We start from the raw sequence: 14,019 nt of genomic DNA, 5'->3' as shown, positions 1-14,019 counted from the left end.
TTTGTGTTTGAACCTGATCATAATACTGGTGTGCCTTCTTCAGATTACCACAGGTATTGTGATGGCTGGAGGAGTTCCTGCAGCAGCTCATCAGCCAGTTCATCAGGCTGATGAATGGCACCTGGTGGGGTGTGGCCTGGCCGGAGCAAAAGGCTCAGCACTGGAACATTCATGCTCCCTCTAGACTCCGGCTGGGGTGGAAGCCCTGCTCCACCTGTGGACTCTTTTGTTTCTTTGTTTCTTTGTTTTGTTGGTTTGTTTTGTCTTGGTTCGAGTTGTCTTTAAGTTCATTAATAAATTATTTTTGTTAAAATTGCAAAACTCAGTTGTCTCTCCACCTTTTGTCCAGTTCCTGGAACATGACAAAATGGGGGCTCGTCTAAAGCCAGTGTTTTGGGTAGGAATTGTTGGTCTGCTGATGCAGGTTGGTGGAGACGTATACTGAGTTGGTAAGTACAGAGTTTGGAGATAAAGTAAGTGTGGCAAATTGTTTCACTGGTGTTCCCCTCTGTTAGGCGTAGCAGCAGTCCCTAATAGAGGCTCTGCTGCAGTTTTTTTTGCCTTTACTGTTTTGGGTGGTATCCTGGGAGGGCCCTTGGCGAACTCAGCAATGCCACTGAAGACTAGGGTTGAGTTTAAGTAGGTTTTGGTTAGGCAGATAGTAGGGGGGACCCAGTGGGGGCGCCACATTCTGTATTGTTTATCTAGACTGTTGGGTTGGGTTCAGGTATGGCTGCCAGGGTTGAAGATTTCATTAAATGTCCCTCTTATGAGTTACTAGAGCAATATACGAAGGAGCAGCTTCTCAAGGTGGCACATCATTATTCGGTTGCTGTGGATGCCAGACGTACAAGGGAGACCATCATGAGTATTGTACAGGCAAATCTGCAGGAGGAAGGAGTCCTGATGGTCGATGATGGTAAGAGTGGTGTTACTACTTCTGTGCCGGGGTTAACCTTTGAACAGCAAAAGGAATTGTTAATGTTGAAATTTGAACATGAAAAGGAGTTAGAAAAAATGAAGTACAAGATGGAACAAATGAAACTGGAAGTGGAGCAGAATAAATTGGGTCTGATTTCAGTGGGTGACAGTGAGTCCTGGTTGTGATACCATCGTCTGTGTGACGAGGTTCAGTGGGTGACAGTGAGTCCTGGTTGTGATACCATCGTCTGTGTGACGAGGTTCAGTGGGTGACAGTGAGTCCTGGTTGTGATACCATCGTCTGTGTGACGAGGTTCAGTGGGTGACAGTGAGTCCTGGTTGTGATACCATCGTCTGTGTGACGAGGTTCAGTGGGTGACAGTGAGTCCTGGTTGTGATACCATCGTCTGTGTGACGAGGTTCAGTGGGTGACAGTGAGTCCTGGTTGTTGTGCTATGTACTTTTCTCTCTGCTTCTATCCAGGCCGGGCTCCCATCCGTATGTGCTCTTAAAGATGCTTCTTCTGGATCCACAGTTGCGGAGTCATGGGGTTTGGGGGTGTTGGTGAGGTAATGGGGAGGAGGGAGGGGTTCTGCATTGCATGTTATTTAATAAGGTGCTTACCTGGACTATGATCTGGCAGTTGGGTTATAGATTTGCCTAGATGTAGGTAGAGTATATTGGATTGGAAGTTGTGTTTTTTTTGTCTCTGGTATGTGTCTTGCAGGGTCGGAGGTCAGAGGTGGTACCTCTGTCTTAGCCGGGGGGGTGTGATGGCTGGAGGAGTTCCTGCAGCAGCTCATCAGCCAGTTCATCAGGCTGATGAATGGCACCTGGTGGGGTGTGGCCTGGCCGGAGCAAAAGGCTCAGCACTGGAACATTCATGCTCCCTCTAGACTCCGGCTGGGGTGGAAGCCCTGCTCCACCTGTGGACTCTTTTGTTTCTTTGTTTCTTTGTTTTGTTGGTTTGTTTTGTCTTGGTTCGAGTTGTCTTTAAGTTCATTAATAAATTATTTTTGTTAAAATTGCAAAACTCAGTTGTCTCTCCACCTTTTGTCCAGTTCCTGGAACATGGAACGTGACAAAACGCAAAACGTTGGATCTTGAATTTGTAGGATCTCCATAGAGAACAAGTCCTTGTATTTGAAAGGGCATTTAATTTCCAGAACTGCTTCTCCATGACAGTCACATTTTGAGATCCCATCAGGTGATGCTGCAAGGAATGGGAAAGGCTGGTAGATGACAAGGCCTGTGCGTTTCAAAACAAAGTTTGTGTGTACTGCTGTCATGTGCCGATAAAACTCGTCTCTTGCAGTGTCTTCGTGCTCAGCACCCCATTTTATGGCGGGGATGTGAGAGATGCTCTTGATATCGTACTGCATGATGGTCCTTACAGCTGAAGCTCCATCTGCTTTGTGATTGATGACCCTGTGGATGTTGCTGGCAGTCACTCTTCCTCTTCTCTGAGCACTCCAAAGGTGTGACTGGGACTGAGCAACAGTTGCTTGAGACAGATTGTCAATCTGTGCCTTGGTGGGAATGGCATCATCAATTATAGTCTGTGGAGAGCAATTGTCAACATTAGTTAGTCTCGCTAATCTGTATGGGAGTTGTGGGTAGTCTACAGCATCCTCTGATTCTGAAGCGGTGTCGGTGTCACTGCTGTCCCTGACTAAAACTGCTGCAGTGGGCAGGATCTCTCTCAGCTCTGCAAAGGCTTGCTGTTGCTCCTGGATAGATAACCCTGGTACTTCCTTCTTTTTTTTCTTCTGTCTGCCGTTCAATACCTTACCATGCTTTGGATGTGACATATCAAGATTTTCAGCAGTACAACTAGCTAGGTTTTGCTTTTCACATTTCTTCCATTGACATGGGATATCAGTACATGACACTTCAGTTCTGTCTCTGCTTTGTGTAATGCTTTCAATGGCAAACAGTAGAGCAGCAATGTGACTGCAGGCCTCTCCTAAACCTGCTGCACAAGTGCAGTGGGTTGCAACAATACAGCCATTTCTATTAACACAAACCCAGGGTTTGTATTTTTCTTCTTTGATCCGCTGTCCTGGGGCCACTGTGGCAGCGACAAAAACAACAGGACTTGTTTCTGACAGATCATGCTGCATGATGTTCTGGACATGACCCCAAACAAAATAATTGTAGGCCTCTAGTGACCTATAGGCTCGCAAAGCCTCACCTGTACAAGGCCCTGGGGTGGTAATCAGGTAGCTATACAGGTCAAGATACTGTACAGGGGGCAATTTATCTGCATCAGCAGCATACCATCCATCATTTATATTGTATGGATCTGGCAGAATCTTATCATCAAACGAGAGTTTACTAATGTACCTATTTAAATCAGGTTTGTCCAACTGAAGAACATATTCAGAAAGATAAGACATGATTAAAGTGAAAATTTTCTGTCTCTCCCTCAGTCTGAAAGCTCCTGCCTGTCTTCTTTCTGTCTGGATGCTCCTGCCTGTCTTTGGACTCCCTCTCCTTGCAGTCACTTCTCTACTCTGCTTTGCTGTCAGATCCCTAGTGTTCACTGTCAAAAAAAGTGGTTTTGTTAAATTGCAGAGTGACTGGAAGAATATGAAAACAACCAATATTAAAACTGCTTAGAGGAAATCTTAATGATCTAAATGATACGATTCATCCAACGATTACCTTTCTGCTGCCAACCTTGCTTGCTCTTCAACTCTGCTTCCAGTAATCTCAAAACTGTCCATCTACAAAATCATAGCAGAGTAGGTATCTTCAGCTGGTAGTGAACTTAAGGTCTCTTTTGAAGATCTCTCTTCACGTTCATGGCTGTAAGGCACACATTATCTTATCTTTGCTTTTACTACTTTTACTCATTGCCAGTCACTGCAGTCAAGGTAAAAGTATTATTAAGGAAGAGTCAGAACTTCTAGTGCCATGTAGGCTATACTGATCAAATGTCAATGGAAGAAACAGGAAAAGCAAAACATAGTTGTAGGCTAAGCTGATGGATGACTGATTATGAGCATTTTTAGTTAGATAACAGAGGAATAGACCATATACCATAGCCTAACAGATTGTAAGTCAAACAGCAACAGTCACTGAAATAACTACTTAATGGTAGGATGAAGTTCATTTACGAATGAATGTAGTAGGCTATACATACATACACACATCATACATCTACTATGACCAAGGTAGGCATTTAATTTGCTATCTCCTTATTAGTTCATCAGTCCCTCAATGATCATCAACTTACCAGTTGAAATGTAGATTAGGCTACGGCCGACGGTGTCTCCCTTCAACGCAATTTACCTCACGCAGCGTCGCCTCTGATTTCAACTGACATTTCACGTTATTCCGACTGCGGCGGTAAAGTGGACGCAGCATGGCTAGCCAATAAGAGACACGTATATGACTTTATGAATATTAATGAGCCTTCCCATACCCGTATGAATATTAATGAGACGTTACGTAGCACCCAGCAAGAAGAAAATCATTCATTCAAGCCATGTACTGTTTTCTCGATCGCTCTGCCCTGGTCAAATGATATATGGAGGGGTTTGTTTACTAGTTCTTCCATCGGAGAACGCTCCGTCTTTTGCCACCCGGAAGACCGTTTATTGTTGTTGTGACGTCATGGTGAATTGCCGTATTAGAAGTTCTGTAGGCAGAAGTTGCAGACAGTCTTCTACTACCAATGGCGGAAAATAGCGATTTTCACGTAGCAGGTTATGCGTTTGAGCCTGTGAGAGACATGCCTATAGTGTCCGACTACCACCAGGTGGAGGTAGATCAATTTCAGGGTCCAGTTCCACCTTCACTACTACAGGATCGTGTGGGAACACGTCGCTGGTGTGTGTGTGGGTGCTGCCGGAGCATGGACACAGCTATTGAATCTGTCTGCTGTCGCAAGGTCAACCTGGATCATCTAATGGTGGGATTAAGTTGCATTACAATGCATAGGTCATTTCGGATGCTGTGTGGCGAGACAGAGGTGTTGGAAGTGGCCATGCTCTCTCTAAGGGACGTCCGAGCTGAGACACTGGAGCGCCCCATAAATAGCAGGTATGTACACTTATATTTTATTAGGTAGGCTACGAATTGGCGACTGGGCTAGGCTACGCTAGGCTAACTTGGTTTATATATTTATGCTTTTCTCAGACTGTTTAGGTTGACTGCATACTGGCAGTTCACACTTTGGGCGAGAGGGCATTTGGGAAAGAGGAACAGAATTCCGATCCCATCCTGTGCTGTCGCCTATATTAGGGATCTTTTCCCCTCACCCGAATACCAAGGATTTGAGTATGCTTTGGATTTATAGCGCTAGCTGCTAAATAAAATGTATTTGATACAATGTCAGACGCGTCATCTACTCATTACTTTACTCATTGACGTGTTCAACACATCTCTGGCTATCGTAGCCTAAAGTCAACATGCTGCGACGATCTGTTATAGGCTTACTTTACATGCCTTGGTTTAAACACTAGTAAATCACGACTATCATTTTGTTGGCAAGGCAGGGGGAAGAGAGAAAGAAATACAGATGATGAATTTGGTCATCTGGACATCATTTGGTCACCATACAGCTGATACATTTGATCTAGTTTCTTCTCAAGTCTAGTTTCTTACCAGAGGAGGCTAGGCCTAGTCAGTTGTTTATGTGTTTTTAAGATTGCATGATAATGTGTGATTGTTTAATGTTGTAATTTTTCTCTGCACAAAGGTAGTCTACATGCTGCAAGTTCAGGAGTCAATAATGGCAAGAGTAATGTATTTTTGTTGTTGATGGTAGTGTTTAAAAACATTTTATTTTATAATAGAAACATTAAAACTTATAATAAATGAAAGAGGAGTTATACCCAGCAGCAATGCCAGAGTAACAAGTTTTTTAGTTTTTTTTAATATATAGATATAGGCATTTAACATCTATTTTGTTGTTTAGGTGAACCGGCTAAGGTGTTTTGCAACAGACTGGTGTTTGTCCGGTTTAGCAAGCCCTCTGTGTTGGGCCAAGGTGGGATGCGCCTCTTGTCTTTGCTCCTGTAAGGTACCCTCTATGGTGCTAGACCCCCTCCGTCTCAAGATGGCTCCATTTACAATGTCGCATCTAAAAGGGTACTCTTTTCTCTGTTTAATCTGTGCCACCACATACTGACCGGCAGCCTTTGAAAACTGTTGCTTGAAGCGTTCGCTACCCGCCTTGGTTTTGGCCCTCTCTTTCTCAATGTTGCTGTTGTTGTCCAAAGCAGCCAGGCGAAGACGCGCTTCAAAGCTTTCAAAGCTGAAGGACTTCCTTTTTGTTGCATATTTGTTATATAGAGCATGCACACTCTCTAATTCCCCCGTGTGTATGCCCTCTGTCACCCTGTCCAGTTTCTTCAGGAGCTGCCTGTCGAGGACAACCTTTTGCAGCGTTCCAAAAGCTGCCGAGTCAGGCCTGAGCCACGGACGCCGGCTCTCCTCGTCAGGGGTGTAGGGACGGTGGTCACATTTTGTGACTATCTCTCCAGTCACCCACTCGTGTACATTGGTGATGTGGTGTAGCACCGATATCCATCGCTCTCTGAGACTAACTTTATCTCCCCCACAGGAGGAGACCGAATACCACAAGTGGTTAGTCACCATGTGGATCCACTCGCTCAGGTCTGGATTTTTACTTTTTGTACGTTTTTTTTATTTTATTTTTTTTACATTTTTTACAATGTGCCACAGATCATATTCGTGTTTGATGTCCTTGTGCTTCTCTCTCATAACCTTCTGTACAGATGGGTGGCAGTCAGTGGCTAACACAGATACGGAGACATCGTGGTCTGCAAGTTTGGCAAGGCATCTCTCCATACCCTCTACCTCGAGCCAGTAGCTGTTCTTTACCTCAGTCACCCGCACAGTTTCCTGAGCCACAACCATCTTTGATTCTGTGTCAAGCAGTGAGTATGTACCAAAGGTTGCATTATACCCTGGGCTATCGTACCGTGCATCCCCTGAGACAGTGATGGGCTTCGCACTCATAACACTTTCATTGTGGATAGCCCAGGCATAACTGACTTCCGGGATGACGTAGGCTTTCTGGATGTTAAACCACTGCCTCTCTGATATGGCTTCCAAACCAATGGTGTCACATACCTCCAGGAAAGGACTGCACTCATTCCCTGTCACAAACACAGCTGCCGGAACAGTAATGTTGCACTCCATGACTCCCCTGATTTGCGTTTGAGAATGCCAGATGTAATTATGGCCATCCACACACTGTGTTTTCACAGTCACCTCAAAACCACTTTTGGACAATGCAGGTGGTCGTTCAAGGCATTTGCCACAACCCTCCCAGTGACACATAGAAAACAACATTAACAACTGCTTGTTACAGACAATGCTCTTTCTGTGAGCAATACAGTTTGTGTCTTCCACCTCTTCCTCCTCAGCATCACTGGAACTGGCACTGTCATCACTTGAAGTAAAACAAAAGTCCTCATCGTGGATCTCATGTTTGTCCTCAAAGGACACCTCATCATCTTCCACTGCACTGCAGCACTGCTCAAATGAGGCTTCTTGAGTGTGCTGGGGTGTTGAGGTTCTGAGGACAGATTTGCAGTTGCCAAAGTTTTCCACAGCAGGGCAATATAAATGGTCATTGATGAGCATTGTAATGTTAGCCAGGTCATCAGTTAGTGTAGCTATGCTCCTGAACTGCTTTCCCTCATGTATGTTCTCCTCAACTAGGTCTGTCTGGATACCAACCGATACACTGAATCTGGCTTCACAGCGTATGTCCTGATCTTCCTCATCCCTGTCGCTCACTGTTTCACTGCCCACTGTAGACATGCAGGCCTGCTTGATCTGAGGGAGGGGGGAGAGGGGGGGATAATTTGTAAAGAACTGGAAGATAATTTTATGCACTACACATCTACAACCCAATAAACATTGTGCTGATGAAGTACTAATTGTGTTCTTGTGGTTTATGTTTTGTAATGTATTATTGTGTATCCATTCATTCTGTTTCAAGATATTGGATACCATACAAAATTGTGCCTAAGATATGCTTTAGATTGTATTTGCATGATGTAATGATGTAACAGTCAATTATTAATGGACCAATAGTTGCCAAAGGGGTTATCAGAGGGAAATTAGGTGGGAGGTTGAAGGGCTGTAGCCTACTGTTAAGCACTCTCAACATTTATTGTATTCAAGAACATTATGCATTTTAGGAAATATAGTCTACTTATCCATTTTGTGCATTTCAAGGAAATAGCACAAAATGGAAAAGACTATATTTCCTAAAATGCATAATGTTCCTGAATACAATAAATGTGGAGAGCATGCTTGAGGTATTGTGCATTTCTCTTGGCAGACAAATGGAAAATGTGATTGGACGAATTCATCCAATGGGAGCGCTTGTTAAATGTCTGACCTTTCACATTTGGATAACTAAGACGCTTACAAAGCGGTGTAGCCGTCTATGGGTGTAGCGCTGTCAGTTGAGCTATTACGGCAAGACAGATGCACTTTGGGAGATACACGCGAGGATGAGCATAGATGCGAGGCGGATTCACGGTTTACATTAGGTGGATGTTGGAGGTTTACTTTCTGGTGGATGTTGATGGATATTGCACAGATGGATATACACAGATCTTATTATGGAACTAGCAGCTATTTCCTCGAGTTGAATTCCCTGCATCAGCAAGCTGCTAGCAGTAGTCGGCGAACTTCATGGTGAGTAGAAAGGGACATTTGTGGAACTTCTGTTTAAAGACCCGCCGTGGTTTAATTAGCAGCTAAGAAACAGATCTGTGATATCAACAGAGTCATAGTTTATACACTTCATGGTCGGAGTGCTAGTTTAGTTTATACCTCTCTGTCCTCCGCCTGAAGGGTTCGTTTCAGCGCCCTGTCTCTGCGACAGATAGCATCGGTGGTGTTGCTTCCAGTAGTTGGTCTATCGGTCTGCCCTGTACTATAGCTTGAAAAGTCAAATATGGACGGAATTGCCTCAGGTTTCAGCCTGTTGGACTTAACCCTCACCAGTGACCCTGCTGTGTCGAAAGTACAGGTCTCTTCATAGTCTGTAGCTAAAAAATGTTCGCTACAGACTCGGAATCCAGTGGCTATTGGAGGATTAGCCAGTTTTAAGGCTGCCAGCCATGAACTAAGTGCTGGTTTCCTATTTAAAGGTAGCCTGTGGAAATGAATGACTACCCCAGCTGCCCTGGCCCTATATAATTCATTACTGCAGCCAGGGGCAATACAGTATGATCCTCCTTTAGACCTCATTGTTTGCGTTTCCGTAGCCATTTCAGTTCGCCTCAGACTCATTACCTGCTATGGCTGCTACAGAGTAGCTTACCATGCCAGTGACGTAGCTGATTGTTGAAATCCAACATGGCGGCGCCCATGTTACAAAAACTACACTTTCACCATACAATTTTATCCCTTTTAACAAGTTCAGCCATTTTAGTCATTGTACCAATGAGAAGGCAGACAATACATCGGTTATATCAACTAAACTTAAAATTTCAGTTCAGTTCATCTTTAAGCGAGGTCCCGCCCAACGCTGCTCGCAGCTTTAATTATTTGTTTGTATTTTTACACTATGATTATTTATGCTTACACTTGCCTTTTGATTGTATTTTTTATTTTATGTTTTTGGGGGTCAAGCAGCGAAGCTGCGAGACAACCATTGTTATTGTTATGTTATTCCTATTATTATTATTATTATTATTATTATTATTATTCAGCCATGGGAATCTACAGCAGCCCATAGAATGCCATCGTAAAAAGTTGTGAAATTTGGCACGCTGATTCAGGACAGTCCCATAAGCCATCACAGCAAATTTGAGGTCGCTAGCTCATGAGCTTTAGCGCCATTCAAAATACCTCTCCTATCACAAATTTTGTCCACTCATTACATTTGGTGACCTTTGACCTCTAGGGGGCACTGTAATTAATGAAGATGTGTTTTAATTTCTCTCTCTTCACATGAGTATATTTCAAAGTTATTTTCAATGTCTAGTGATACCCAGCAAACATTTTCTCGACCTGCGTCGAAGCGAACAAGTCCAGTCGACGTCGAGTCACGACGTGACTTCATTTCGACATGAAAACATAATCATTAGAGGAATGGTGATTTCAAGGAAGACTTATTTTAGAGTGGTGTAACCGAATAAACACTTCCAGCAAACATTTATGCATTCAACAAGTCCAAAATACGCCGGGTCACAACGTGACTTTATTTCGACCATTTGCCGACATGAAAACATATATGCGTACGGAAATGTTGTTTTTGATTAAAGCTTGTTTGACAGTGGTGTAACTGAATAAACACTGTTTATATCGCTATTTAACTTAACAACGATGTAACTTTGTAACATTAGTGTGAACGGTAATGTTTACACATTAATTATGTTATTAAAAAGTGTTATTAATCCAAACGCAATATGCTATCATGTATATGGCCAATATTGGTGCTAAAATGTTTTATTCCAGCATTTACTCAAGTTCCATTTAGGAACTATTTTTCCTTGCGCACCAACACGTAATCCCAACAACAAATTATCACTTTGTCCTCTAACGCGTGCACACAGTCGTCACACTGCGCACCAGGTGATTTGTTCGCAGTCAAGGCAAGCGTCGAAGTTCCAGGTGAGTTCCGAAAATACACTCTTATTTAAAATGAAAATGTATTTGTATATATTGTATATATATTTGTAAAGACATTATCCTTTTTTCATTTGCATGCTTAACTGTTACAGTCTACATGGCATATTCTCATGGATAGCTTGTTTTCGTATTTGTAACGTTACATACGAACGGGGAAGGGAAAGCTAGCATGCTAACATTAGCTTAGCTCAAAAACGGCCCGCTTTGGAGCCCCAAAGCGGCCTGCTGGGGGGTAGCAGCATCCCGTTTCGGGGCTAACGTTAGCTGTGTGTTCTTGAAAATAAAAGACGTGCATAGTCGGGTGGGAAAGAACTTTTCTCGTGCATTAGTCCTGTGAATGTGGTTAATGTGAGGACCGATTCTTCTCCATTTATTCGTCATTATTCAAAGAGGGAGGGGTGATAGCTACTGATGTTGCTAGCTAAATGGACTTGATGTAGCAGACAGTTGCTGTTTAGGCTGGGGGGCTAGAAGGCGCATGCCCTACACCTTTTACAATAAATCACAGGAAGGTGCATTATCAGGATTTAACAGATATAGTTTATATTCATACAAATGTAATTAAATAGTCTGCTTACTGTTTTGAATATTTAAGTTGATGTTTAAATAAAATGTGAAAATGTTAAAATGTGAGATTTGCAATTATGAAACACATTTTACAAATGGGTCTATACAGTTTATTCATTAAATATTTTTTAAATGTCTGCTATTAAAGGTAGTATTCAATGTGTTAATTCGGATTTAAATATGCAACTGTTTATCATAAAAAAATATTATAAACATGGTTAATAGGCTATGCTACATGTAAAGCACAGTCTCCAACCAGGAAGACCATGGAAGCTACTGATGAAAGACACTGATGGCACCAGTATAAACTTGTATCTTTTGTGTCATCTTTTGTTTTGGCGTAGCGTTGCAGCTTTGTTTTATAACATAGCACAATGGCTTCAAACTACTTGCGTGACTGGAGAAGACTGAAGTCGAGAGCAAATGATGAAGCACAAGACAGTGATGCAGAAGATGATGCTGCGGAAGATAATGCTGCACAGGAATGTACCTCCTTGCACGACTCTGAGGAGTCACTGGAAGCAACCACTTCACAGCAGGGAGAACTGTCCCTGGTACAGCAAGGGTTGTCAGATGATTCAGAACTCCCTGGTACTTCAACTGATGAACAATTGATGGCTACATGCAGTCATTCCGATTCTGACGAAGAGCAAACATTGGACTTTGAGCATGATGTCGTTGATTCGAGTCAGTCTGATGTAGATCATTTTGAGACAGACGATTTAGATATTGAGACTGGAACTCTAGCTGGAGATTTGGCTCAATGGGCAACATCCAACAATCAAACTCTAACAGCTGTTAATGGTTTGTTGACTATTCTGAGAAAACATGGCCACCGTCTTCCCAAAGACGCCCGGACACTTCTCCAAACTCCCAAAGATGTAGAATGCCAGTTCAAGTGCAATGGGCAGTATGCATATTACGGTCTTGAGTCAGGCATTCTTGACTATCTTACCAAAAATGCAACTTTCACAGGAGACATAGAATTGACGTTCAACGTTGATGGGGTTCCTGTTTTCAAGTCCAGCAAAAATCATTTTTGGCCCATCTTGGCCACTTGTAATGGTGCAGATCCATTTATTGTGGCGCTGTATTTCGGAAAGGGCAAACCCGAACCACTAACTGACTACGTACAAGACTTGCTCGAGGATTTAGCTGGTTTGCTGGAAAAAGGAGTTGAACACCAGAACGTAGTTCACAAAGTGAGCATTAGGGCATTTATCTGTGATGCACCAGCTAGAGCTTTTCTCAAGTGCATTAAAGGCCACAACGCAAGCCAAGGTTGTGAGAGATGTGAAGCTACAGCAACACGCATAGAGAGTAGGATGGTTTACACCTCTACAGATGTCAGTCCCAGCAGAACGGATGAAATGTTCAGCCAATTGAAGTATGCGATCCATCAGAAAACGCCATCTCCTCTCCTTGATGTGGGGATTATGTGCGTAAATCAGTTTCCTCTGGATTACATGCATCTGGTGTGCCTTGGTGTTGTGAAACGCATCCTGGTCTTTCTAATTCGAGGACCCTCAAAGTGCAAACTGCTACAGAGGCAGCAGGAGGAATTATCAGAAAGGCTGCTTAGCCTTAAGGGAGCAATGCCAGGGGAATTTGCAAGGCAGCCCCGGGCTCTTGATGAAATTGACCGTTGGAAGGCAACTGAATATCGCCAGTTTCTCTTGTACACAGGGCCAGTTGTCTTGCGCAGTGTTCTTCCACAACCCCTCTACAGCCATTTCTTGACATTAACAGTTAGTATGTCTATTCTGCTAGAAAGTGACGCAGAGAAGAGAAATGAGTACTTGGATTATGCAAGGGATCTCTTGATTCACTTTGTCGATGCAAGCATTGACTTGTACGGACAGATATTCCCCACGTACAATGTTCATTCTTTGAAACACTTGCACGAAGACGTCAGATTCTTCAAGTGCTCGTTGAATGATCTGTCGTGTTTCCCTTTCGAGAACCATCTTCAGGTCATTAAGAAAATGGTTCGCAACAGCCGCAACCCTGTAGTGCAGGTCACAAAAAGGGTTGCAGAGAAGGCAGAGACCCATCAACTGCATAAACGGCAAAGACATACTCGTGTCATTTCTGCTAAACCACAAGACAGATGCTTTCTGCTTCGGAACGAGGACTTTGCCTTCATCAATGAGAAAAGAGGGGATGGAACAGCAGTGGTTGACGTTCTCAGCCCAGATGACACGGCTGATCTCTTCCAGGATCCCTGCAGTTCTAAACTCTTTAACATTGTTTATGTGGGGAGCTTTGAAAGAGCTAAGCGGAAACTCATGAGGATTGAAGATCTGGACAGGAAAGCGGTTTGCCTTCCCTATCAGGATGGGTTTGCCATCTTCCCTCTACTGCATGCAGTGGAGAAATAAAGTTTGCATTTGGTGGTATGTTAAATGTCACACCGTCGTTAATAAAGCATCTGACCGATGCTTACCTAACCCTAGCATGTTTTCTGTGTTAATGAATTATCCCCATTATTTCTGTAATTTTTCTTTTTCTCTTTGATCTTTCACTAACCCTTTCTGTACCACTAGGTAGCTTGTGGGCTTTCCCTAATGAGTATATTGAATTAGTGGAATGCCTCAGTAGGTGAATTGGTTTGGTGACTTTAATAATAATTGTTGGGATACTGGCACTGATGATGTGGTGGAGCACAGTCATTTTTCGCATGTCCTTGTCTATTGTTGTGCAAGCATGGATTGCTGACGTTGATTAACAGCTTACTTGACTCGTATGGCATATGTTGTCTATACTCACACTTTGTCTGTCAATGCTATTTATATTTTTGTTTAGGCTGTCATGGAATTTGTCCAAGCCACGTGGATAGCAAAAGGTGTCACACAACAAGGTGCGGTGCCAATTACCTGGATTGATGAAGAAAAA

General features: G+C 43.2%; 1 long non-coding RNA gene across 1 annotated transcript; it reads left to right on the top strand.

Moving 5' to 3' along the window:
* Positions 1-5,772: 5,772 nt before the first annotated feature.
* Positions 5,773-7,714, top strand: LOC311358908. Its single transcript, XR_014638122.1, has 3 exons — positions 5,773-6,549; positions 6,672-6,833; positions 7,624-7,714. It is a non-coding gene; the product is annotated as an uncharacterized lncRNA (long non-coding RNA).
* Positions 7,715-14,019: the final 6,305 nt, after the last annotated feature.

Source organism: Micromesistius poutassou, assembly GCF_964030765.1.
Source record: "Micromesistius poutassou genome assembly, chromosome: 14".
NCBI classification, from domain to species: Eukaryota; Metazoa; Chordata; class Actinopteri; order Gadiformes; family Gadidae; genus Micromesistius; species Micromesistius poutassou.
This window is presented reverse-complemented; position numbering and strand designations above follow the sequence as displayed.